The sequence below is a fragment of the Cynocephalus volans genome, chromosome 4 (genome assembly GCF_027409185.1).
Source record: "Cynocephalus volans isolate mCynVol1 chromosome 4, mCynVol1.pri, whole genome shotgun sequence".
Lineage (NCBI taxonomy): Eukaryota > Metazoa > Chordata > Mammalia > Dermoptera > Cynocephalidae > Cynocephalus > Cynocephalus volans.
The window spans coordinates 7,691,356-7,719,124 of NC_084463.1; positions in this window are offsets into that span (position 1 = coordinate 7,691,356).

The following is a 27,769-nucleotide window of genomic DNA, read 5'->3' on the forward strand; positions in this document are numbered from 1 at the left end:
ACCTCTACAAAAAAACTCTTGGAATTGATAAATGATTTCAGCACAGTAGCAAGATACAAAATCAACACACAAAAATCAGTAGCATTTCTTTTCTCTAATAGTGAACATGCAGAAGGAGAAATCAAGAAAGCCTGCCCATTTACAATAGCCACCAAAAAAATAAAATACTTAGGAATTGAGTTAACCAAGGAGGTGAAAAATCTCTATAATGAGAACTACAAACCACTGCTGAGAGAAATTAAAGAGGACACAAGAAGATGGAAAGATATCCCATGCTCTTGGATTGGAAGAATCAACATAGTGAAAATGTCCATGCTACCCAAGGTGATATACAAATTCAATGCAATCCCCATCAAAATTCCAAAGACATTTTTCTCAGAAATGGAAAAAACTATCAGACATTTATATGGAACAATAAAAGACCACGCATAGCCAAAGCAATGCTGAGCAAAAAAAATAAAGCTGGAGGCATAACACTACCTGACTTTAAGCTATACTACAAAGCTATAATAACCAAAACAGTATGGTACTGGCATAAAAACAGACACACTGACCAATGGAATAGAATAGAGAATCCAGAAATCGACCCACACACTTACTGCCATCTGATCTTTGACCAAGGCACCAAGCCTGTTCACTGGGGAAGGGGTTGCCTCTTCAGCAAATGGTGCTGGGATAACTGGATATCCATATGCAGGAGAATGAAACTAGATCCATACCTCTCACCATATACTAAAATCAACTCAAAATGGATTAAGGATTTAAATATACACCCTGAAACAATAAAACTTCTTAAAGAAAACATAGGAGAAACACTTCAGGAAATAGGACTGGACACAGACTTCATGAATACGACCCCAAAAGCATGGGCAAACAAAGGAAAAATAAACAAATGGGATTATATCAAACTAAAAAGCTTCTGCACAGCAAAAGAAACAATTAAAAGAGTTAAAAGACAACCAACAGAGTGGGAGAAAATATTTGCAAAATATACATCTGACAAAGGATTAATATCCAGAATATATAAGGAACTCAAACAACTTTACAAGAAGAAAACAAGCACCCCAATTTAAAAATGGGCAAAAGAGCTAAGTAGGCATTTCTCTAAGGAAGATATACAAATGGCCAACAGACATATGAAAAAATGCTCAACATCACTCAGCATCCGGGAAATGCAAATCAAAACCACACTGAGATACCATCTAACCCCAGTTAGGATGGCTAAAATCCAAAAGACTGTGAACGATAAATGCTGGCGAGGCTGCGGAGAAAAAGGAACTCTCATACATTGTTGGTGGGACTGCAAAATGGTGCAGCCTCTATGGAAAATAGTATGGAGATTCCTCAAACAATTGCAGATAGATCTACCATACGACCCAGCTATCCCACTGTTGGGAATATACCCAGAGGAATGGAAATCATCAAGTCGAAGGTATACCTGTTTCCCAATGTTTATCGCAGCACTCTTTACAATAGCCAAGAGTTGGAACCAGCCCAAATGCCCATCATCAGATGAGTGGATACGGAAAATGTGGTACATCTACACAATGGAATACTACTCAGCTATAAAAACGAATGAAATACTGCCATTTGCAACAACATGGATGGACCTTGAGAGAATTATATTAAGTGAAACAAGTCAGGCACAGAAAGAGAAATACCACATGTTCTCACTTATTGGTGGGAGCTAAAAATTAATATATAAATTCACACACACACACACACACACACACACACAAAAACCGGGGGGGGGGAAGAAGATATAACAACCACAATTATTTGAAGTTGATAGGACAAGCAAACAGAAAGGACATTGTTGGGGGGGAGGGGGGAGGGAGAAGGGAGGGAGGTTTTGGTGATGGGGAGCAATAATCAGCTACAATGTATATCGACAAAATAAAATTTAAAAAAATAAATAAATAAATAAATAAAATTAAAAAATAAAAATAAAAAGTACCACTCAATTGATAATTTAGCCAACAAACATTATTGAGCTTCTGTCATGTGCCAGGGACCATTCTAGTTTCTGGGGATAAAATTGGTGAACAAGATATAGCCCCTGGCATCAATGATCTCATACTCTAAAGATGGAGATAAATGAAAATCATCACAGATAATAACTGTGAGAGATACGTGTAAGCACATCACACTGAATTGGGGAGGGTGAACCGCAGGTAGGCTTCCTGGAAGACGGGATGTCCTTGATCTCCCTCTTTCTGTAGATGCACGTTTCTAACTATCAATGGTCACCTATGCTGGCTATCCCTTAGATCGTTCTAGCTTGCTAAGTCCAGACTTAAAATTGAACTCGTGCTCTCACCTCCACATGTGTTCTTCTTCTCATGTACCATGTTTCATGTCCTGATCAAATTAAATTATTCATTTAATAAATATATTCTTTGTGTACCCATAAAGTGCCAGGTATTGTATCAAGCACAAAGCTTAGAAAATTCCCAAAGCAAGATGATATTTTCAGGTTGATTTAGAAATGAGAAAACAGAGGCCATGGGCATCTGAATGATATATTCTGAGACAACATAAAAAGACCTAATCCAAGTAGCATTAAGAACACCAGCTTTCACATTTCTTCATTTACTAGCACCTTTCAAAAATGTCCTCCCTGGCACCAAATGGATGAACAGGACTCTGAGGCAGGTTTTACCTTGTGGGAAAGCAGAGACACCACTCCCCTGCTGCTGTGGCAAAGACCGCTGTGAAGCGGGAGTGACACTGTTTACCCCCCGAGGTCTAACTCCAAATGGAGGCAACAGGCAGGGGTGTCAGACAGGCCCCACGCTGCTGCCACAATTCGGTCTGGCTGGACTGCATATGATGAGAACGGCTTGTAATGTTCTCCTGATAAGACTGAGAGATTTAATAGAACATTTCTACTGAGCACAGCTTGGGATCTTTCATACAGTTCTACCCTCCTCCAGCGCCGCTCACTCGTTGTTTGTGTAAAGACACAATTCTCAGCAGAAGCTTTGTGATTAACCAAAGAGGGAGAACAATGGTGATAGAGAAAATTCCAGGGACAATAGGAAGTCCCAGAGAGGGGTGTCTCCTGCAGAACCAACCGCTGCGCCTTGTACTGAAAATGCAATCCATAAACGTTCATTGAATAAATGAAACAGTGAATGCTTAGAGGAAGGGAGGGCGACAGGAAGGCTGTTGGAAAGTTCTAGGGTGGAAAGAGGCTACAGCACCCCTCAGCTTTTCAGCAAGGTGGTTTCAATTGCATACCCCTTTATGTGACTCTCTTGTATCTTATGCCCGATGATCCGAGGGAGTGGGGAAGAATAGAGGCTGAAATGGCATAATTGGCCCTATTAGATTCTGAAATCAATGCCCTGGGGAACTTCTGCCAAATTTGCACCCCATGTGGTACCATGAGAGGTCTGAGCAACTGCAGATTTCTACAGAGTTCCTGCCATTAATCTAAACTGTGGAGCTCATATTTTCCAGTGCTATAGCAGAGGAAAGAGATAGCAGGGAGGCAATTTCCAAACACGAGATCCCATACAGATGTTTCCAAATAGCTCTCCCCATGTACCAAGAACCTTGGGGACCCAGAACCCCAACCCAGCTGCCCACATGTGCAGTATTGAAAAATTGAGTACATTGACAAATCAGGACCAGTTTGCTGAAAGCTCATGCCCAAGTTAAAAAAAAGAACCTCATTTCTACATCTACCAAGATATGTGATCTCTGTCAGACTCATCTAACCATTGAATTCAGCCCAACTGGAAACATTTACTGAGCTGCCAACACTGAAAAATTTTTATATTTCTCTTTATTCCTTCATGAGTCTGTAACCAGAAGTCAAAGCATAAACTTGCCCCTGAAACGTGAACCCTTGATTGCAAAGCTCACTCTGAAAGAGAAAGCACTTTTTTCTCATGAGCGATCTTGTTCTAATGAATTAGATAATTTAGATAAATCTCTGAGGTTTGGAAAAGCATGGAGAACACTCCATAGTCCAGGGCCGTTGAACAAACTGAACTGTTTAATCTGTAAAATCTGCACAATTGTCACCACAAGTCTAGTCGGAAAATGGAAGCTTCATATCCAGATGCAAAGGTTCTGGGTTGCGGGCCCAGAGCCCAGTGGCACTTGTCGGGGTGGTTGTTAGAACAGACTTGGAGACTTGAGGAGGGCCCGGAAAACGTTTCAGTTGGAAAGACACGAGTGCTGACAGCTAAAGTTTACAACTAAAACAGATGGAGGAAAACGTAACCACCTAAATCTTATGAATGTTTCTGAGGCCACTGGTCATTTCACTGCTCCAGGGTGCCTATGTGGTCATCAGCATGAAGTGCACGGCTGGCCATTTCCTCCTGGCCTGTCTCACTGGACCTTTGGAAAAGCCTAGGCCAGCCTTTCCCAAGTTGCCCTTTCACCGCTGCTACTCAACAAGCAGCACTGGGCAGAAGCACAGAGGGTCAGGGCAGCCCCTGGATCAATCGGGTCTGCAGAAAGGAGGAGGGTTAAGTGTGAGAGCTCGGGGATCCAGGCTCCCATGCAGGTTCAGTTCAGCTCCAGAACCACAGCAGGGCATTTTCCTCCATTGTCTGTAATAGTAGTAGTAGTAGTAGTAGTAGTAGTAGTAGTAGTAGTAGTAGTAGTAGTAGTAGTAGTAGTAGTAGTAGTAGTAGTAGTAGTAGTAGCAGCAGCAGCAGCAGTAGTAGTAGCAGCAGCAGTAGTGGTAGTAGTAGTAGTAGTAATAATAATAATAATAATAATAATAATAATAATAATAATAAAAGTGATTCTATCTCTTTTTTTACTGGAAAATACTTTTTGCTTTTATTATTATTTTTGATTGATGCACAATAGTTGTATATATTTATGGCGTAGTGTGTGATATTTTGATACATGTATGTAACTTGTAATGGTTAAATTAGGGTAATTATCATATCCATCATCTAAATGTTTTGTGTTGAGAGCATTCTAAATTCTCTCCTCTAGCTATTTGAAAATAGACAATAAATTGTCACCAAACAGTGCTGTAGAACAGTAAACTCATTCTTCCTCTCTAGTCGTTAAGTTTCTGTTAAACAACCTTTCCCTATTTTCCCTCCCCTGACCCTTCCAAGCCTCTAGTAACCACAGTTTTCTCTACTTCTATGATTTACCTCTTTTTAGTTTAACTACTGTTACTTAATTGATGCTACATTTGCTCTTATTGAAGGCTGATAGAATTATAATTTCTTAAGGTATAGTGTGAGATAATTTAAGTACTGTATTTTGACTGAAGAAAAAAGTTCCTCTTAAACCATCATTGAAATTCGTCATGACCATGGAGAGACTTTCAAAATAATAGAGACCATTTCCATATGTTATGAGCTATTATTAGAAATCTGTAAAAGTAACCTAATATTTACCTCAATAAATTTTATTTATTTTTAATTGACAGTAAAATTTGATATATTTATTGTTTAGCAAGATGTTTCAATACATGTACAAGTATACATTGTGAAATGGCTAAATCAAGCTATTTACCATATGCATAACCTCACATACTTATATTTTTGTGGTGAGAACACTTGAAATCTACTCCTTTAACAATTTCTTATATACAATATATTGTTACTAACTGTAATCACCATGATATATAATAGATCTTTTGAACTTATTCCTACTCTCTAACTGAAATTTTTTGTCCTTTGATTAATATCTCCTTAATCACTGCCACTCCAGCCTCTGGTAAACACTATTTTACTCTCCATTTCGTTGAGTTCAAATTTTCACACTCTACATGTGTAAGATGATGCGGTATTTGTCTTTCTGTGCTTTGTTTATTTCACTTAACATAATGTCTTTCAGATTCATCCATGTTGTTGCAAATGACAGAATTTCCTTCTTTTTTAAAGCTGAATAATATTCCATTGTATATATATATATATAGCACATTTTTTTAACCCTTTCATCTACTGATGGACACCTAGGTTGATTCCCTATCTTCTGGGCTATTGTGGATGCCGCTGCAATGAACACCAGAGAACAGATAAATCTTCAACATACTGGTTTCAGTTACTTTGAATATAAACCAGAGGTAGAATTGTTGGATCATATGGTAATTCTATTTTTAATTTTTTGTGGAACCCCATACTATTTTCCATAATAGCTGTACTAATTTACATGCCCATCAACAGTGTACAAGGGTTTCATTTTCTCCACATCCTCACCAACACTTGTTATCTTTTGAGTTTTTGATAACAGCTGTTCTAATAGGTGTGAGGCAATATTCATTGTGTTTAAATGTGTATTTTCCTGATCATTAGTTATGTTGAGAACTTTTCCACATACCTGTTGGCCATTTGTATGTCTTCTTTTGAGAAATGTCTATTCAGATTCTTTGTCCATTTTTAATTGGACTGTTTCATTATTATTGAAATATTTGAGGGCCTTATATATTTTGGATATTAACCCCTTATCAGATGTATGGTGTGCAAATATTTTCTGATATTTAATAGTTGTATTTTCATTCTGTTATTATTTCCTTTGAGGTGCAGAAGCTTTTTAGTTTGATATAATCCAATTTGTCCATTTTGCCTTTGTTGCTTGTGCTTTGGGAGTCACATCTAAACAATCATTGCCCAGATGGAGTTTTCCCCTATGTTTCACAGTTTCAGGTTTTGTATTTAAGTCTTTAATCCATTTTGAGTTGATTTTTGTTTATGGCTATGAAGGGAATCTACTTTCACTACTCTGTACGTGGATATCCAGTTTTCACAGCACAATTTGGTGAAGATACTGTCTTTTCCTCATTGTGCATTCCTGGCATCTTTGTTGAAAGTCAATTGACTATAACTGCATGGATTTATTTCTGGGTACTTTATTGTTTCATTGGTTTATGTGTCTGTTTTAATGTGATATTTCCATGCTTTTTTGTTTTCCATAGGTTTGTAGTAGATTTTCAAATCAGACAGTGTGATGTCTCCTACTATGTATTTTTTGATCAAGATTGCTTTGACTATAGGGTCTTCTGTGGTTCCATATGAAGTTTAGAATTGGTTTTTCTACTTCTGTGAAAAATGTCATTGGAATTTTGATTGTGATTGCATTGAATCTATAGATCACTTTGGGTAGCATGGACAGTTTAACAAGATTAATCCTTTCAATCCATGAACATGGGATATCTTTGGCTGTGGATTGAGTGATGTTCCCCCAAAGTCCATGTATTAGAAACTTAATTCCCACTGTGACAATGTTAGGAGGGTAGGAAATTTTATTATGGTAATTGAAAGATGGGGCCTTAAAGAAGTGATTAGATAGAGAGAACCATGCCCTAGTAAATGGATTAATAAGTTGGTGGTTTAATGGTGGTTATGGGCATGGTTCTGAGGGCTTTAAAACAAGAAAGAGTAAGGAGTTAGCTCTCTCTCTTGCTTCTTCCTTTCTTACAATGTGATACCCTGTATTGCTAAGTCACCATCAAAGAAGACCCTCACCAGATGTGTCCCCTGGACTTTGGACTTCCTAGCCTCAGAAACTGTAAGCAATAAGTTTCATTTTCTTACAAATTACCCAATTCCAGGTATTTTTTTATAAACAACAGAAATGGACTAATACATCTTTCCATTTATTTGAGTCTTCTGTCTTTCATCATTGTTTTATAGTTTTCAGTGTACAAATCTTTCACCTGCTTGGTTAAATTTATTCCTAAGTTTTTTTTTTTTGTTTTTTTTTTTTTTTGGAGCTATTGTAAATGTTAAGCCTTTTTCTTTCTTTATTGGGTACTTCATTGTTAGTGTATAGAAATGCTACCAAGTTTTATACATTGATTTTGTATCCTGCAGTTTTACTGAATTTGTTTATTAGTTCTAACAGTTTTTTGCTGGAGACTTTAGGGTTTTCTATGTATAAGATCATGTCATCTGCAAATTAACATGTCTCAGACAATTTAACTTCTTCCTTTCTGATTTAGATGCATTTTATTACTTTATTACTGCCTAATTGCTCTGGCTAGAACTTCCAGTATTACATTGAACAGAAGTGGTGAGAGTGGGCATTTTTGTATTGTTCCTGATCTTAGAGGATAAGTTTTTAACTTTTCACCATTGAGGACAATATTAGCTTGCTATAGATAGCATGTATTATATTGAGATCCATTCCTTCTATGCCTAATTTCTTGAGAGATTTTAATTATGAAAAGATGTCAAATGCCTTTTCTATATCTATTGAGATGGTCATATAGTTTTTTGACCTTCATTCAGTTATGTATGTTGAACCATCCTTGCATTTCAGGATAAATCCCACTTAATTATAGTGAATGATCCTTTTAATTTGATGGTGAATTCAGTTTTGCTAGTATTTCGTTCAGGATTTTTTATATCTATGCTGATCAGGGACACTGGCCTGTAATTTTATTTTCTTATAGTGTCTTTCTCTGGCTTGGGTATCAGGGCAATGCTCACCGCATAAAATAAATTTGGAAGTTTCCCCTCCTCAATTTTTTGGAGGAGTTTGAAAATGATTGTTAGTAGTTCTTTAAGGTGTGGTAGAATTAGCTAGTGGAGCCATTAGTTCCTGGGCCTTTGTTTGATGAGAGACTTTTCATTACTGATTCAATTGCCTTAGTCATTATTGTTCTGCTCGTATTTTCAGTTTCTTTATGATTCAGTCTTGGTAGGTTGCTTATTTCTAAGAATTTATTCATTTCTCCTAGGTGATCTAATTAGTGGCAAAAAATTGCTTATAGTAATTTCATATGACCCTTTGTATTTCTGTGGTATTAGTTGTAATGTCTCCTCTTTCATTTCTGTTTTTATTTATTTTTGTCTTCTGTATTTTTTCTTAGTTATTCTAACTATACCTTTGTTGATTTTATCTTTTTTAAAAAACTCAGCTATTAGTTTTACTAATTTTTCTATTGTTTTTCCAGTCTCTACTTCATTTATTTCTGCTGTGATCTCCTTCTATCAGCTTTAGAATTAATTTGTTCCTTTTTTCCCCCTAGTTCCTTGAGGTATAACATTAGGTTCTTTATTTGAGATAATTTTTTTTTGTTTTGTTTGTTTGTTTGTTTGTTTTGCTGTAGGCTTTTATTTTATAAACTTCCTTCTTAAAACTGATTTTGCTGCACCCCATAAGTTTGGGTATGTTGTATTTCCTCATTTGTTGATCTCAGGATACTTTTTAATTTATCTTTTAATTTCTGTTTCAGCAGCAGGAGACTGGCAAGATCCCTATGGAGCATGTAAACCTAGGATGGCATCATAGACTGGAAAGAGAAGCACATGGCCCCAGATGCCAAGTCTCTGCCACTGGGATCAGTGTAGAAAGGACTTTCCCTGCAGGAAAAAGGTAGGAAGAGGGCCCACACTAACTCCAATCCACCACAGAGACCACAGAGACCTGCACGTCCTTCCTGTGTGATGATTATACAACCTTTGCAAGCGTGAAGCTCCAGAGGAGAAGTAATGTGCACTCTCCACCTCTCACCCTCATGACCCAAGACAATGTAGTATGGTGCCAGGGTGAAACCAGAGCCAGTGTGAGAATACACCCTGCTCTGGGGCCAGTAGCCACTGCAATTCCCTAGCCTGAAGGCTCTGCCTTCATTCCAATGCATTTCACAGGACAGGCTACAATACCCTGACTGGGGTAGCTTGAACCCTGGGCCCAGGAGTGGTTGTGTCCCCCAGCCCTACACAACTGAGAAGCCAACAAAAGGCCTGCTGAAATGACACACCTCCATGTCCCCAACCAGAGATCAGACATGCTGACCCCACCCCGACCCCACCACCACCAGTGGGCTGACTCTGACACTAAGAAACCAGTCCTAGAATCCCTGTAACATCACACACCCACACCCACAGACTGAAAATCCAATCCAGCAATCCCATCCTCAGTAAGCTAGCTCTTGAGATGACTGACCAACAATAAGCATATGCACACCCCCAGCCTAAGAACCAACATAGCAAGTCCACCCCTGGCAAAGCTGTGCTATGGCGACCACAAACCTCCCAAGCATAAGCTGCTGAGGCACACACAGACACAGCAAAAGGGGATTACAGCTGAGGAAACTACACAGAGTCTGCAATACTGCACCCATCCAGAACAAAGCCATTTGCTTCTACCAAATCAACACCCAAAGATGCATTTGCAGGTGAAAGTCTTTCCCCATGGAACCACTCTACAAAATTCAAAGAGCCACTGGTCCCCAGATGCAAACATATCGATTCAAGGAAACATGACCACCAAATAAACAGTAATGCTCTAATGACTGATCTTAAAGAATTGGGAATTGCCAACTTGCCAGAAAAGTAACTCAAATTTATGAGATAAATAAACTCACTGAAATACAAGAGAATGCAGACAAACAGTTTAATGAAATCAGAAAAACAATTCATTATCTAAATGACAAATTTAACACATAGGTAGATATTAAAAAAGCAAACAAATCTTGGATTTAAGGAATTCATTGAATGAAATAAAAACACATCTGAGAGTCTTAACAACATTCTACATCATGATGAAGAAAGAATTTCTGATCTTAAAGACAGCTGTTTTGAAATAATCAAGAAAGACAAAAAAAGGACTAAAAAAGAATGAACAAAGCCTATAAAATTTATGGGATATTGACAAACATTCAAGTTATGTGCATTCCAGGGCCGGCCCGTGGCTCACTCGGTAGAGTGCGGTGCTGATAACACCAAGGCCCCGGGTTCGGTTCCCATATACGGATGGCCGGTTCGCTCACTGGCTGAGTGTGGTGCCGACAAGTTATGTGCATTCCAGATGGAAAAGAAAACAAAAATGATATTGAAAACATATTTAGTGAAATAACAGCTGAAACTTCCCTAGAAACATCCAAATCCAGGAAGCTCAAAGGTTGCCAAATAGATTTGATCCAAAAAGGTTTCTCTGAGATACATCATTGTCAAACCATCAAAAGTTAAGGACAAAAAGAGAACTCTAAATACAATAAGAGAAAAGTGTCAAGTCCCTTTTCAGGGAATCCCCATTAGATTAACAGACAACTTCTCAGCAGAAACTCTACAGGCCAGGAGAGAATGGGATAATACATTCAAAGAACCAAAAGAAAAAACCTTCCAGCCAAGAATATTATACCTAGCAAAGCTCTACTTCAAAAAAATGAAGGAAGAAAAAGTCTTTCTCAGGCAAGCAAAAATTAAGGGAATTCATCACCACCAGCTCAGCATTGTAAGAAATGCTTAGGGGAGTCCTACATCTAGTTGAGAAAAAATGATAACAACCATCATAAAACTAAATGGTAGAATAGATACACAAATTAGAAAGAAAAAGGAATCAAACCTTTTCAATACAGAAAACCACCAAACTGCCAGGATAAACAGTAAGAAAGAAAAGACCAAAAGATACACAAAACAATCAGAAAACATCCAACGTAATGACAGGTGTAAGACCTCACGTATTAATAATAAACTTGAATGTAAACTCATTAAATGCCCCAATTAAGAGATATAAATTGGCTGAATGGATTTAAAAACATGACCTGTCCATATTCTGCCTACAAGAAACTCACCTTATCTACGAAGACACACATAGACTGAAAGTAAAGAGATGAAAAAAGATAGTTCATGCAAATGGAAAACAAATGTGAGTAAGAGTAGCTATACTTATATCAGATAAAACAGATTTTAAGTCGAAATCTATGCTGAGAAACAAGGAAGGGCATTATATAATGATAAAGGGATCAATATAGCAAAAGGATATAAAAATTGTAAATATATATGCAACCAACACCAGAGCACCCAGATATATAAAGCAAATATCAGATCAAAAGAGAGAAATAGATGCCCACAAAACAAGAGTTGAGGACTTTAACACACCACACTTGGCATTGGACAGATCATTGAAAAAGAAAATCAACACAGAAATATTGGATCTAAATGGCTCTATGGACCTGATGGACCTAACAGACATTTACAGGACATTTCATCTAAACAGCTGCCTGCACATTCTTTTCATCAACACATGGAACTTTCTTCGGGACTGACCATATGCTAGGTCACAAACTACTCAACAATTTCAAAAAATCCAAATCATATCAAGTATTTTTTCTGGCCATAATGGAATAAAACTAGAAATCAATATCAAGAAGAAGATTCAAAAGTACAGAAACACATGGAAATTAAAAAACATGCTCCTGAATGACCAATGGGTCAATGAAGATTAAAAAGGAAATAAAAAAAAATTCTTGAAACAAATGAGTACAGAAAAATAACATACTAAAATGTATGGGATATAGCCACAGCAGTATTAAGAGGAAAGTTTACAGCAATAAATTCCCATGTCAAAAAAATAGAAAGATTCCAAATAAACAACCTAACAATGCACTTCAAAGAACTAGAAAAGCAAGAACAAACCAAACCAAAATAAGTAGAGGAAATTAAATAATAAAAATCAGAGCAGGAATAAATGAAATTAAGACTAAAAATATAATGGAAAAAATCAATCAAACAAAAAGTTAGCTCTTTAAAATTATAAACAAAATTGAGAAACTATTAGCTAGCCTAACTAGAAAAGAAAAGGAGAAAAACCCAAACAAATAAATCAGAAATGCAAAAGGAGACATTACTGTTGATACCACTGACACACAAAATATCATCAAAGACTATTGTGAACAACTATCCCTTCAGATCCATTAATATTTGCTTAATATATTTAGGTGCTCGAATGTTGAGTGCACACTCACACACACACACACACACACACACACACACACACACACATATACATACACAATTGTTATATCTTCCTGATGAATTGGTTCCTTTATCATTATAAACTGACCTTATCTCATTTTACAGTTTTTGACTTAAAGTCTATTTTGTCTGATATAAGTATAGCTACCCCTACTCTCTTTTGGTTTTCATTTGCATGGAATACCTTTTTCCATCTTTTCACTTTCAATCTATGTATGTCATTAAAGGTGAAGTGAGTCTCTTTTAGGCAGCATATAGTTGGGTCTTTTTTAGAAATCAGTTTAGCTGCTCTTTGTCTTTAGATTGGAGAGTTAAATCCATTTACACTCAAAGTCATTATTGATAGGTAAGGACTCACTACTGCCATTTTGTTCATTGCTTTCTGATTTTTATTGCTTTTTGTAGGTACCTCATTCCTTTCTTCCTCTCTTACTGTTTTTCTTTGTGATCATATTATCTAGTAATATGCTTTGATTTCTTACTTTTACTTTTGGGTATCTACTATAGGTTTTTGCTTTGTGGTTACCACGAGGCTCATATGAAAAACATTATAGTTATAACAGGCTATTTTAAGCTGATAACAAGTTTACTTTGATCACATAAAATAACTCTACACTTTTACTCCACAGCCCCCATTCACTTTTTATATTTTTGATGTTACAATTTATATAATTTTATATTATGTGTTCATTAACAAATTATTATAGTTATTATTATTTTTAATGGTTTTGTCTTTAACCTTCATACTAAAGATGTGAGTGATTTACACATCACCATTACTGCCGGAGACCAGCTCCAGTCGAGTTGTGGGTACTTGAAAGAGGGATGAGGAAGCCGGTGAAAATAACAAACACAGACAGAGACCTCAATGCATCAGTATGCATGTTCTCTCTCTGTGGGCTGTCAGCATGTTGCAGCTGGAGCACAGTAGAGCATGAGACAATGCCTTTCATTTAGATTTTTCTCTGCAGGGGGTTTTTTGGGTACTATTTTTATTACATCAGCAAGCTTAAATTAATAATTCAAAGGGACAGGGGAAGCCAGTTTTTTTTTTTTTCCCATCATTAGCACGTCTCAGGTGATTAGCTCGTGCATCTTCCTTTTGGTATCAGGTTATCAGATCAGGACCATCTTCTCATTGTCTTGAAGTTAACCTGTGACCTTTTCCTGTCAGCAAGCTGTGGTTAATATCTACCCTATTAACAGGGTGAGACTATTGCAGTTGTAAAGTGATAGACAGTACTATCATATGACCTATGTCTATTGCTAAATGTAAGTACGAATTTGCTAAAAGGAACAATACTAACATTTAAATTCTAATGGGGGTGTAATGATTTTATGTTCTAATGGAATGAAACTACTGTTCATATGGAAAAAGACCAGTGGATATTTGAGCAGCATTATCATGCACATCTTGAGGTTCTGCATTCGCTGTGGCCCTATAATCTTGATCTAAATGTTAAAGTGTCCTTGTGCACCGCACCATCCCTCACAAAACCAGTTACACTCTCTTATTTTTCTAAGATCTAATTTTGTAGGTTCAATAATTTTACAGCATATATTTTTATCCCAACACCTGATTCTTAATGATTTATTTAAAACTGGACACCAGCAAGTAAAGGGAATTCTACGGTTTCATTCCCATATACTCAATTTATCCCAATCATATAATTTCCCATTAATACCAACCATTCTCTTGCCATTAATATAATCTCCAGTAAATGATGTTTGCCAACTTACATTAGGCTGCAGCTCATATTTAGTCATGAGCGGTGCTTTTGGAACATATGTTGGTGTGGTCAATTTATCATAAGGAGATAATTTTAAATTGTCCAATTTACTCAGATCCTCTGTGGGAATGTTTAGTTTAATGACCACAAAATGATTTGTGTTATTTTATAATCTTTTGGGAATTCAGAGAACTGCCACGCTAACCAAAATATCGAAAGAGAGAAGGCAAAAGCCATGAAGCCGAGGCAGGAACCCTTATGGTTGTAGCAAGTGCTCGTAGCTGTGGCCTTGCCAGCAGCTCTCCCTCCAGCAGCCTTGCCAACTTGGAGAGGGCAGCCCAAGCTGACTCCTTTAGGATCCTGCCATGGCGTGGACCGCGCCACATTACAGTATTAGAATATTCTGAATTTGATTGTGTACTTAATTTTACCAGTAAGTTTTATGCTTTCATATATTTTTATGTTACCAATTAATGTCTTTTTCTTTCAGCCTGAAGAACTCCCTTCAGCACTTCTTATAAGACAGATCTCATGGTGATGAACTCCTTCGGCTTTTGTTTGTCTGTGAAGGACTTTATCTCTCCTTATGCCTGGAGGACAGTTTTGCAATGTACAGTATTCCTGGTTGGCAGTTTTTTCCTTCAGCATTTTAAATATATCATCTTACTCTTTCCTGTCCTGTAAGGTTTCTGCTGAGAAATCCACTCCTAGTCTTATTGAAACTCCCTTACATGTGATTTGCTTCTTTTCTCTTGCTGCTTTCGGAATACCCTTTTTGTCTGTGATTTTTGACAGTTTATTTATAATGTGTTTTAGTGTGGTCTTGTTTGGATTGAATCTGATTACAAAACTATGAGCTTCTTGTACTGTGATATTTATATCTTTCTTCAGATATTTATTTAAATAAACTTTCTACCCCTTTTTCTCTTCTCTTTCTAAAACTCCTATAACTTGAATATTTGCTATTTTGATGCTGTCACATAAATCCTGGGAGGATTTTTTATTTATTTTCTATTTATTTTTTCTCCTCTGACTGTATTCAAATAAATTATCTTTCAGTTTACAGATTCTCTCTTTTGTTGATCAATTATGTTGTTGATGCTCTCTATTGCATTTTTATTTCTTCATTGTGTTTTCAAATCCAGAATTTCTGTGTTTTTTATTTGTTTGTTTGTTTTACAATTTCAATTTCTCTGTTAGATTTCCCATTTTGGTTGTTTATCGTTTTTGTGATTTCATTGAATTATTTCTATTTTCTTGAAGTTTGTTGAGTTTCCTTAAAACAGTTATTTTGAAATCTTTGTCAAGTATTTGTATGTAATTATATGTCTCCATTTCTTTTGGGTCAGCCACTGGGAGATTGTTGTATTCTTTTGATGGTGTTATGTCTCCTTGGTTTTTTGTGTTTCTTGTTGTCTTATGTTGACATCTGCATATTTGGTGGAGCAGTCACCACTTGCAAACTTTATGGGCTAGTTACACTGTGAAAATATCTTCCTCAAGGGTGCTTGCTTCATGGGATGTGGTGGTCTGACACTGTGGGGATACCAGCTGTGTAGATTCTGTGCAGCTTTATCAGCCAAGGTTGGTGATGATGAAAATCCTTAGGTCTAATGCTGTGGATGTCCATAGTGATGGCAAAGGTTGTTGGATCATTCAATGATGATTACTGTTAAGGTCCTCTTGACCTTTTTCTTCCACCAAGGATATGTGTCTGACGGCATCCTTTCTCACACTGGGTCTGGCTTGTGGGCTCACTTGTGGTGCTGGTGGCACTGGTATCCAATGAGCGGTACCCCAGAAGTAGCCATGGAGCTGAGGCCTGAATCCTGGGCATGCATGGAGAAACTATGGCTCTGGGATCCATCCAGAGCAGTAATGGTACTAGTGCCCAAAGCACAGTACCAGAGCTGCTGTGCTGGTAACAGAGTGCAATGTGTGGATACTTATAAAGCATCCAGGGTAACTGAGAATGGAAGCACAAGCATGCATAGAGTTAGAGTGGCTCCAGGATTGGGGTGGGGTCTATCTCTCCATGGTGGCGCAGCCAGTGCGTTGAGTGCAGACATACTCAGCAAGAGCTTGGCTCCCAGGCCCAGAGTGAGAACTAGATTGCTATGGCAATATATTTAGTGTCCTACATGTGGGCAGGCCCAATACAACCACAGAGCTTGGGTCTAGAGTGTGGGCACTTGTGCAGTGGCTGACACTCCACGGTAGGGACATGGTATGGGGTTCAAAGAGGTAGTGGCTCCTTTCTTAAAGCAGCTCAATGGTAGCTATCTTTTTTGGAGGGGGAAGCAGTTTCCCAGTGGGAATGGCTTGGGTACTTCAGTGGCAAAAAATGCCAGTGTTCTCTGGGGAGCAGGCCACTGGAAACCATGGTGGTTCCCATCACCTTGCCAATAGCCTTCACATTTCTTTTTTGTTCCTAGCTGTCTCTTGGCATCTAAGTGTGCCCATCTCATCAGTGATTCTTTCTATGTGGCTATTTTCCATTTTTTTTTATACACTGTGTAGCTGCTGATTCTATAATGGGTTCTTGAGCCCTCTCTGGGTTATTTTGTTTTATGAATAACTTCCTATATTTTTTTGTGGGAGGATGAAGGCTGGTATATTCTACTCCTCCATCTTGGTGACATCACTTACCTCAGTAAATTTTGATTGATTTTAAAAGTAAGCACACACCTTCATACCCATAAATAGAAATAACAACACCCCAGGCTAAACTCAATAAATTTTTATGAGTTTATTTCTACCTAACTCCATAGATTTAGGGAAGTTGAAATTATGCAACTGTTTGTTTCTTGTTTTGTAATCTCTTTTTTACCTTTATTGGTTTGTGTGGGGTATTCTTTGATGTTTAAACATTTCTGAATTTTATGCAGTCAAAACAAATTTTTCCTTTATGGCAGAAGAAAAAAAATGTTATTTTCACTCCATGTTTTTAGTTATTTTTCCTTACATAATGTTTTGGAATACAAAGCTTAACACTTTGCCAGAAATAGAAGTTTACTATTTGATTTTTAAAACTGTTCACTTAACACTCCAGTAAATATAAAAATTAAATCTACAAAAATATTTAAAAGAAGAATGTGAGAAGGCTGGCAGAGGGAAGAGCAAGAACAAAGTCATGAAAGTATAAACATCCAGTCATACGCATAATGGTGGCTACAAATCATTCCACATTAGAGCATAAAGTAGGATGTGAGAGGGGGCTGGTGAGGTTAGCACAGCACAAGGCATTGTAGGTCATGCTAATTGAATTTGATTCTCAATGTGATTGGGTTCTATTTAAGGCCTGAAGAAAATATGCGTTTCAGAAAGATCATTCTGTCTACAGAGGGGAGACTAAATGGGAAGAGGCATCCTGGAGGGCAGGAGACCAATTAGGAAGTCATTGCTATAACCCAGATGATTGTCTTTAACTAGGGCACAAGTGCAGAGATAAGTACAAAAGAAGGAATGGATTCCAGAAACACTTAGCAAGTCTAGAAGAAGGGGCACATTACAGAGACTTTTAGCAAGTTCCGAAGAAGAGATATATTCCAGAAACATTTAACAATATAGAATAAGGAATATATACAGAAATATTTAGCAAGTGTAGGGATATATTCCAGAAACATTTAACAATATAGAATAAGGGATATATACAGAAATATTTAGCAAGTGTAGAAGAATGAGCATATTCCAGAAACATTTAATAGAATCAATGGAACATTTAAAATCAATGGAACTTAGTGAGGAGTCAAGAATGGTTCCTGGCTTCTCATGCAAGTAATTAAATGCATGTGGGTACCACTGAAATAGAGATTCGCTGAGGCTGAGGGACAGGTTTTATGAGGGGGTGGATGTTTTTTAACGTGTTTAATGTAATAAGATTAATTTTGAATGCCTTCAGTGTACCTTGCATACCTCTGAATTCTACTTTGACTCCACATCTCAGCTTTGAATTTTGTGTCCTGGGTTGAATAACTACTTTATGTTTCCTGCTTATGACCCCAGCCTGGCCTCTCAACTCTGGATCTCAATTTATTGGTTATAGGGAATTAATTTGGTGGCTGCAGTTTCTGAGCATATCTTTGTCTTAGATCAGTGATTTGTTGCAATGATTTCTTCCTTGCTTTGTGGTTATCTTTGAGCCCCAGTGGAAATTCCTACCTGCACAGACTGGGAAAAACCATTCTCAAGGGCGTTTCCAGGTGGGTTCTGAGCTGCCTTTTTAAAAAGGAATTTGGGAAGAAAAAAATATATTTGGTTGTTTTACAGGGATATTTGTGAGCTTCTCTCATTATTCATATGAAAATCATGTCATTGACTTTGCAATAGACATTGATCAAATGCCTACTATATACCAGGAACTGGAGATTCAGCAGTAAGCACAGCCCCTGCCTTCCATTATTTCACAGGTTAGTTTGAATAAGAGACAAACAAGTATACAATCATGCATTGATTAACAATAGGGATGTATTCTGGGAAACGCCTCATTAGGTGATTTTGTTGTTGTGTAAACATCATAGAGTGTACTTACACAAACCTAGATGGTATAGCCTACTACACACCTAGGCTATGTGATATAACCTATTGCTCCTATAGGGATAATGCGTTGCATTGCAATGTTATGATGGCTATGACATCACTAAATGATAGAAATTTTTCACTTTGTTGTAATTTTATGGGATCACCATCGCATACGTGGTCTGTTGTTGACTGAAACATTGTTGTGCAGTGCATGACTGCACTTAGAAGAATATCCTTTTCTTCTTCCTCTGCCCTTTTGGCATTTGCTCTGGGTAGGGTATGATAGATCTTATACCAAAAGCCATCCTCATGTATAGATTCAATGAGACGAGTGTTCTGTCTAAGAATTTGCTCTGACCTAAGATTTAAAAAAACTAGTTTCAAATTTTCTATTTCTCCTCAGTGTTTCTGTAGCTAAAGGTTGTTGATTGGGGTAGGAGGTACCGTGGCTAGGTGGGACTTTGTACTGGGCTGGTAGGCCCTTGGAGGTGGGAAGCAGACATCGTTTCTGCTCCTCAGAATGCTTTCTACAAGGAGATGCGGTGGGGGGTGGAAGTGTTCCAGGTAATGTTATGAAAAACCAGTATGTCAAAGAGATCTGCACTCCCCATTCATTACATTATTATTTACAATAGCTAAGAGATGGAAGCAACCTAGTTGTTCATCATCAGATGAGTGGATAATTAAAATGTAGGACATATTCACAGTGGAGTACTATTCAAGCCTTAAAAAAGGAAAAAGTTCTGTCATTCATGACAACATGGATCAACCTGGAGGACATTATGCAAAGTGAAATAAGCCAGGCACAGAAAGACAAATAGTGCATGACCTCGCTTACGTGTGGAATCTAGAGTAGTTGAACTCACAGAAGTAGAAAGTAAAATGGTGGTGACCAGAGGCTGGCGAAGCAGGATGCACAGGAGAAGGGGAGATATTTAGCAACAGGTACAAAGTTTCAGTCAGATAGGAGGAATAAGCTTTAGGGATCTATCGTACAGAATGGTGACAACGATAAATAATAATTCATTGTATATTTCAAAATTGCCGAAAGAGTTGATTTTAAATGTTTCACCAAAAAAATAAGTATGTGAGCTGATGGATTTCTTAATTAGCCTAATTTAATTATTCCACATTGTCAACATATATCAAAACATATAATTTTGTACCCCATAAGTATATACAATTATTATTTGTCAATAAAAAATAAAATTCTAAAAATTTTAAAATAAAATACAATAAAAAGAAAAAAAATCCTGGTTACTTGCCATCTGCCGCTTTGGTAGTGGGGCTTGTACTCAGAGGAAATAATTTTAGGTCCTCCCTCTTAGTTCCTCTTTCCACCCATTCTGCAGAGCTCCGTATTCTGCCACAACTTTCTATCTCTTCCTCTCTGCATTCTGTTTGCTTTGTAGACGGGGATGGCCAGCCAACACAAGGCATTTCTTCTGCAGCTCCCTCCTATCATCACCCAGACAACATCACTAATAGATAGTGGTGCTCTTCTCTACTGAATGCATTAAATAGCTTCAGTAATCTTATTTCACCACAGCCAATTGCTTATTCACTACACTGTTCTCCCTGGGTACTTTTCCCTCTCACTCTGATCATCACATCCTACACCTAATAATAATTTACCTATTTATAATTTAGGAATGACCATCATTGATGTCTACTGAAACTTTTGAAGTGATAATCTCACAACAGTTAAATTTTAGCAAAAATAGCTCCCATTCCCAGCCCAGACCCGTGGCACAGAGTAGGTGATATAAATGCTGATCGAATGACTAATATCGGTCAACCACTTATTTTCAAATACTTATTGAAAAGTAGTGTTATTTTGGTAACTAGATTCCATCTGTTCCAGAAGTTAAAAATAAAATGAGAATTCAATTAAGAGCATGCACACAATCCACCAAGAGTTGAGCCAGATCTTCTGAGAATACCCTACTTTCCAGCCTATGAGAAACTGAAGTGTGCATATGCCAGTGAAGAAAATGTCTTAGAATGCCAATTTGCTTTGATTAAATAGGAGATATATCAGTGTAAATGCAAAATAGCAAGGATTTTTTAAAGCAGCATATCTTGCCTTTTAGCTTCTTGCCCCTATTTTTCTGAAGAGGGAACATGTTAAAAGAATGTAAAGAATTTAGCCATGTAGTATCTTCTCCACTTGTCTCCTTTGGTGATGGTCAAGGTTGGCAGGTGGGAGCTCAGCAGTCACTGTGCTTTCTTCTCTGTAGCACTCATCCCAAAGTTCAGTAAACGTGGGCCCACCCCAGAGCTCATTCCAAAGTTTGACTTGCTTTTGGTCTGGAAAGAAACTTCTAGTGGTGTACACTAAAGCCCCATGTTCTCTTTTCAATCTCAATTTTGTTGAGAATTCAGAAGCAACATTTTCCTTTCTAGAAAGAGCTTTCATATACCTTCACCGAATGGTTTGTAACATGTATTTAGTTCTGTTCAAAGTCTGTGACTAAAGGAGTCTAGTAAACTAGCTGATTCATTAATCCCATAACTGTGTCATTTCTCATTTTTAAATTCCAGAGTATGAGAATTTATGATGTAAGCAAGATGATGGCAGTTTCTTCCTAATTAATATGCTGGGGACAGAGAGATCACAAACAATTCCCATCCCTTCAAGTGCCCAAACAGACACCTGCAGTTGCTGAGGGAGAAGGGTGAGGGAGGATATTGAAAAAGAAATCCAAACAACCCCAGAGAAGCTATCTGAAGATCTTTAAATTTCCTTCCAATCCTGAGGTTCTAAGATTCTCTAAGTCATTCCTTCAAGTACTCAATACATCCAAAAACAATTCAGTAAGCATCTGCTCTATGCCAGGAATAATGCTAGGCACTGTGCGGACTGAGTAGAGTAAGACATAATCCCTATTTGCAGACTACTGGGAAAATCACATGTGCAATAAAAAATGTTCAAAAATGTACTCTCCACCTTTCCCTCCAAGCTGTTCTACCTCCACGGTTATCTACTCAATCATCACGCCCAGTTAACTCGATAAAAAACCTGGAAAGTACCAGTGATGCTGCTTCTTCATCCTCCATTGCTAGTTGGTCCCTAAGTCCTATCAATTCTTCCTTATCAATATCCCTCCCCCTGTCTTCTCCACTCTCCCCCCTGTTGCCTTGGTTTGGGTCTTTGTTACTTCCTGCCTGAATTTCTGCAACAGTCTCCCAATTTGTCTACTGGCTTCTACTCTCACTCCTCTATAGCCCACCCCATGCACAGGAGTGATCTCTTTAGCACCCTACTGTTCCACCCTTGCTTAAAATCCTTCAATGACTTTCCATGGTCTTCAGCATAAAGCCAAACAACGAGGCTTAGTACAGAGGTCCTTTGTGATCTATCCACGTATGATTTCTCATTTCATTCCTCCTCATCATGGCTTTATACCCTGTGTCCCAGACACATGGACCTCCCTGCAGGAGTTAAAGACACGAGTTCTGCAGCCAAACCTTCTGAGTGTGACTGCAGATCCACTTCTTACTAGCTAGATGGCTTGTACTGCTGCATGACACACTTTGTGAATGGCATCCCCTGGAGCTGAGCAACATGGCTGCCCCACAGGACCTTGAGCACCTTCGCTTCTGGATACCTCAGATTCTTCATCTAAAAAATGGGGATAATATTTGTGCCTTCCTCACAGGGGTTTCCGTGAGGATTCAATGAGTAAACACATATAAGTTGTTTCAGCTCAAGCACTGGCTGTGCCGGTAAGATTTCCCTGAATTCAACCCTCCAGCAGACTAGACTGAATTTGCCCTTTCTCTAAGCTCTATGCTCTGCATAGCTCCCCCAAGACATTTGGAACACTACTGTGAAATTATTCTGGAATGTTTTACCTTGAAAATTTTCAAATATACAGAAAAGCTGAAAGAAGAGTAAAATGGGTACCACCTAGATTCAGAAAGTGGTTAACACAGACTCCCAACTCTACACACACACACACACACACACACACACACACACACAAACACACACACACATTTACACACCTTTTAATTGAACCATTTGAATGCAAGTTGCAGATGTCAAGATATACCACCTCATCTCTCCTAAGAAGAATAAGAACATTCTCAATTATAAAAGTATTTTTGATTGTGTACAACCTCCCTTTTTTTAATAGTAAGTTCAATTATGCTTATTCATAGTCGAAGAAAAAATAATCAAGAATATCTTTAATAGTGAACTCTCAGTAAGAACAATCATGCAGCATCTTTTCTAGACATAAAGAAGTTTTTTCAGCTTCAGTCATGACAACATAGCCCTCACTTTTCCAGAACTAACTTTCTATCTCAAAGAGGCCTGCATCTAAACAGGCATATGGCTCTTAACGGTTCTGTGGTAAACATATGTATAGTTTGCCTGAACATTCACTTGGATACTATAAAGACGAAAGAGAAATTTCTAGCCTTCCTTCATAATTTCTTCTCTTATTTCCTTCCAGTTGGTAAATTATTTTCTGAAAACTCCTGTGTCTTCCCAGTAGAGTGTATCTCCTGGTACAAGCTGGAGTGCACCATCTGAGGTAAATGAAGTGACGGGCGTCCATCCTTCACACCTTAATAAAGCACAGGACACAGCTTGATTCAAGTCAGAGAGAAAAGCAAAGTTCCTACTCCCTCTTATCCCATAGCACTGAAGTGCACATTCTTTAGATATAGAGCTTTCACAGATCCTGACCGAGGTAAGCATTTCATGCTGACTGCTGTTAGGCAATTTAAAGTGTAGAGGTTAAACTGGTCATGGTTATTTGTCAACAAAGTGAATCAGAATACTCAACACTTAAACAGAATTTTTAATATAGAAGGTGATAAATCTGAGTGAGCCAATGAGCTGTATTATAGAATAACTATCACTCGATGGCTATGAAGGGGATCAGGATACACCACACCAAAATATGCCACTTTGACATTAGAAGTATTTTGAGCTGAAAGCATTTGAGTTTTTGAAATCCCTTATCTGCTTAAGGCAGAGCCTCCCAAAAGATCTCAATGGTCATAAATCCCCTCCCCGGGAGCAACTCTACTCCTCTCTTCTGGAAGTTCACACCACACCCAGACAGACATTGTCACAAACTATCATTTCTCTCATGTGCTATTCTAAGGGCCTAGTTATCTTCCTAAAAAGTCATTTGCTATTCCATAGTGCCCTTCCTCCACCTCCCTTTCTCCAACTAAGTTAGGTATATACACCCCAAATTCTAACCACCCCTTTGAGTTACTCAGCATTCAGTGCTCCCATGTGTACATGCAATGCACATGCTAATAAACTTCTGCCTACTTTTCTCTTGTCCATCTGTCTTTTGTCAGCCTAACTTTACAGGGCCCAAGCCAAAGAACCTAAGAGGGTAGAAGAGAAAGGAATTTGTTTCTCTCCTGCAGTTGTAAAGAACCACTGTGATCATCTACTAGATTGGTCACTGCGGTATAGAAAGATTACAAACCAGAAAACTGGAGAGTAAAGCCAGAACTTGAACCCAAGGCTTCTAAGCCCAGGTTGATTCTACTACATGATGCTGTCTAGTAAATACTAAGGACTATAACTTGAAACTAGCAGCATCAGAAATAATAACAAAAAGCCAACTAAGTGCCTTGAAAAATGAAAACCATCATGGAAGTCAGTCACTTGATTTGTTTCATTTACAGTTACTTTTTACACAGGAAGGAGAGAGCTATGGCCATCTGGAGTAACACGTTTGGCATTTAATGGGAATGAATAGAGCAAACCAACTGGAGGGATCTGTTTGGATTAATTCAGACTTTCTTTGCTTTTACTTTTTTTAAAACAGGATGCTATAAATTCTAGATGTTTGTCTGTGAGTGAAACATTCCATATAGTGTCTCATGAACTTTCATTTTCACAATGACTTCAAATAACTTAGGGAAAAAATAGTCATGCGGATTGAAAGCTGCTAAGAGAAACAACAAATTGAGTATAGTGTGAGATTTTCCCAGGATCCAGCATTGAATCCAGTGCTCATTAAAGATACTCAAAAAGGGAGAGGAGGCAGCGCTTTCAAGAATGACGTATGTGGTGCCACACTGGGAGGTGACATAGACTGGCCCAGGGACAGAGAAATAGGTATATTTGAGGACAGACAGATAAACTTACAGGTGTTAGAAATAGCATGAAAAAATGAGGAAAAAAAAAACTTCCTTGAAAACGATATACCTGTAAATGATGAAAGAAGGATTTGATAACAATAAGCATAACAATAGTAACTATAAATAAAACCTCTTACATGGCTTATGGACACTCGTCTTTCCCTATATACTGCTCTCTTGTCTTTCTCATTGCTCCAGCCACGTTTCTTTGGGTCCTTGAAGATGTCCTGACTCTGGCTGTCTGCACATGCTCCTTTTCTGCAGGGAACAGGGTTTTCCATTTCCCCCACCCCTTTCACCCGACTCTTCAGGTCTTAAATGAAACAACGATTCCTCAAGGAAACTTTCCCTGATTCCCTCAAAATAAATGAGATCCCTCTGTTTTATGTTTCCATGGCCACTTAAACTTTTCATAATAACCACGGTAATTTTAATGTCTTGTTTAATGCATCTTTTATGACTCTCAATTCTGTGAGATCAGAAACTATGTCCGTATCCCCAGCTCACAACAGAGAACCCAGCACAGGGTATTCAGTAAACATTTGTTGAAAAAATTGCTATTCAACAAAATAACATCTGGATGGTATTTTCTGGTAAAGTACTTTTACTTCATAGGGAAAGGGAGCATAATTTAGTAGCTCCCTGAAATCTCCAGAAATGACATAGGATTCTCATTTATCTCAGGTGATCTAGAGCATCAGAAGTTAAAAATTGACTGATAATAATATTATAACTCTTTTTGTATATAATCGTTTTCAATTTCATATATATTTACTTTTTATATAATCATTATAGCCCCCTTTCCCCCCAATAATTCTTTCACATCAAGTTTTTAATAAACTGGCAGAAAGTAGCTAGTTTGACTCTTTTGGTTTTCTCCTTTGTTCATTCATCGATTCATTGATTTATGCATTGATCTTTATGTTTATTCACCTGTTCTGTCATGGGAGCTGTGGAGGTGCGGTGCTTGTCTTTGCACCCTCTAGCCTAGGTTAAAATGATGGTAGAAGAGTTGAAGGTACAAGGAAAGCTAAGGGGAAGCAGGGAATCTGCAACTGTCACTCGCTGCAAACTCAACTATTGACTAGAATAGCATTAAGCTTTATATTCTCCAAACTTCTCCCTCGATTACAAGGCTGGCCCCAGATTTATCATTATGGGGGGCCTCTTCAAGTGGGGGGGGGCTTTAGCTCAGGCCACATAGGGACTTGTGTTCACTGAGATTCATCAGATCATATAGCAATCCCACAGTTAGGCTGGAACCTTCCAAGATGAGACCTCCAGAGCCTTAGAGAAGAATTGGGGGTGCATATATATATATAGACACAGGAAGCAGAAAAATTAATCCTCATTACCTTAGAAAAGTTGGATGATTTTTTGTTTGGTTTTTTTTTTTTTTTTTTTTTTACTTTCTAACCTATCATTAACATGATTATACTATTCTTAAATTTTTTTTAATCAAGGAAAAATAAAAAGTCTTCATGGAAGTCACACAGTAAATGCCTCACCCAGCTCCAAGCTCTTCAGTACCCTGCCATGTTGGGTCAAGTGGACATGGAGGAAGAGAGAGACACCCAGTAAAGGTAGGTGGTTCTCAGTGGAAACTGACACAAACCTGGCAATATATCATGGCATCCACCATTTATTTGGTGGATATTTTTTCAGCAAATTTTATTAGTGGGTGAAGACAAAGGCTAGTAAAACATGGAGTATGTAGCCAAGTCAAGAAAACCTTTCTTATAGAGATATTTATTCTCTCCTCTAAAATATAGATTTTTTTTCGTTAGTACAGAAGTTTATCTTAAGGAAATGCCTTCTTTCCCCTAGCTTCCATGAACCATAGACTCTCAGGGATAGAAGGAAAGTTTCTTTCTTTCTTTTTTTTTTAAGTTTTTTTTTAATTGAAACATAATTGATTGTACATATTTGTGGGGTTTAAAGTTGATGTACAATATATGATGCTCAAATCAGGATAATTAGTATATTCATCATTATAAAACGTAATCATTTTTGTGTCCATTAACCGATATCTTGCTAATTTCCCCTCCCCTTCCCCCTTTCCCGCCTTTGGTAACTACAGTTTTGTTCTCTCCTTTTGAAAATTCACTGAATTATTGTGATGGTTGTATTCTTTCTTTCTTTTTTATTTATTTGTTTATGTTTTAGCTCTCACTTATGAGTGAGGACATGCAGTATTTTTCTTTCTATGCCTGGCTTACTTCACTTAATTTTCTCCAAACTCATCCATGTTGCTGCAAATGGAAGAATTTCATTCTTTTTATGGCTGAGTAGTATTCCATTGTGTACATATACCATGTTTTCTTTATCCAGTCATTGATCAATGGACATATAATGTGGGTCTGTATCTTGATTATTGTAAATAGAGCTGTGATGAACATGGGAATACAGGTATCCCTTCAACATGATGATTTCCATTCCTTTGGGTATATACCCAGAAGTGGGATTGCTGGATCTTATGGCAATCCTATCTGCAGTTGTTTGAGGAAACTCCATACTGCTTTCCTTAATGGCTGCACTAATTTGCAGTCCCACCAACAATTTAGGAGCATTCCACATTCTCTGCATGCTCGCCACCGTTTGTTATTCTCTGCCTTTTTGATAATAGCCAGTCTAACTGGGGTGAGATGATATCACAGTGTGGTTGTGATTTGCATTTCTCTGGTGCTTAGTTATGTTGAG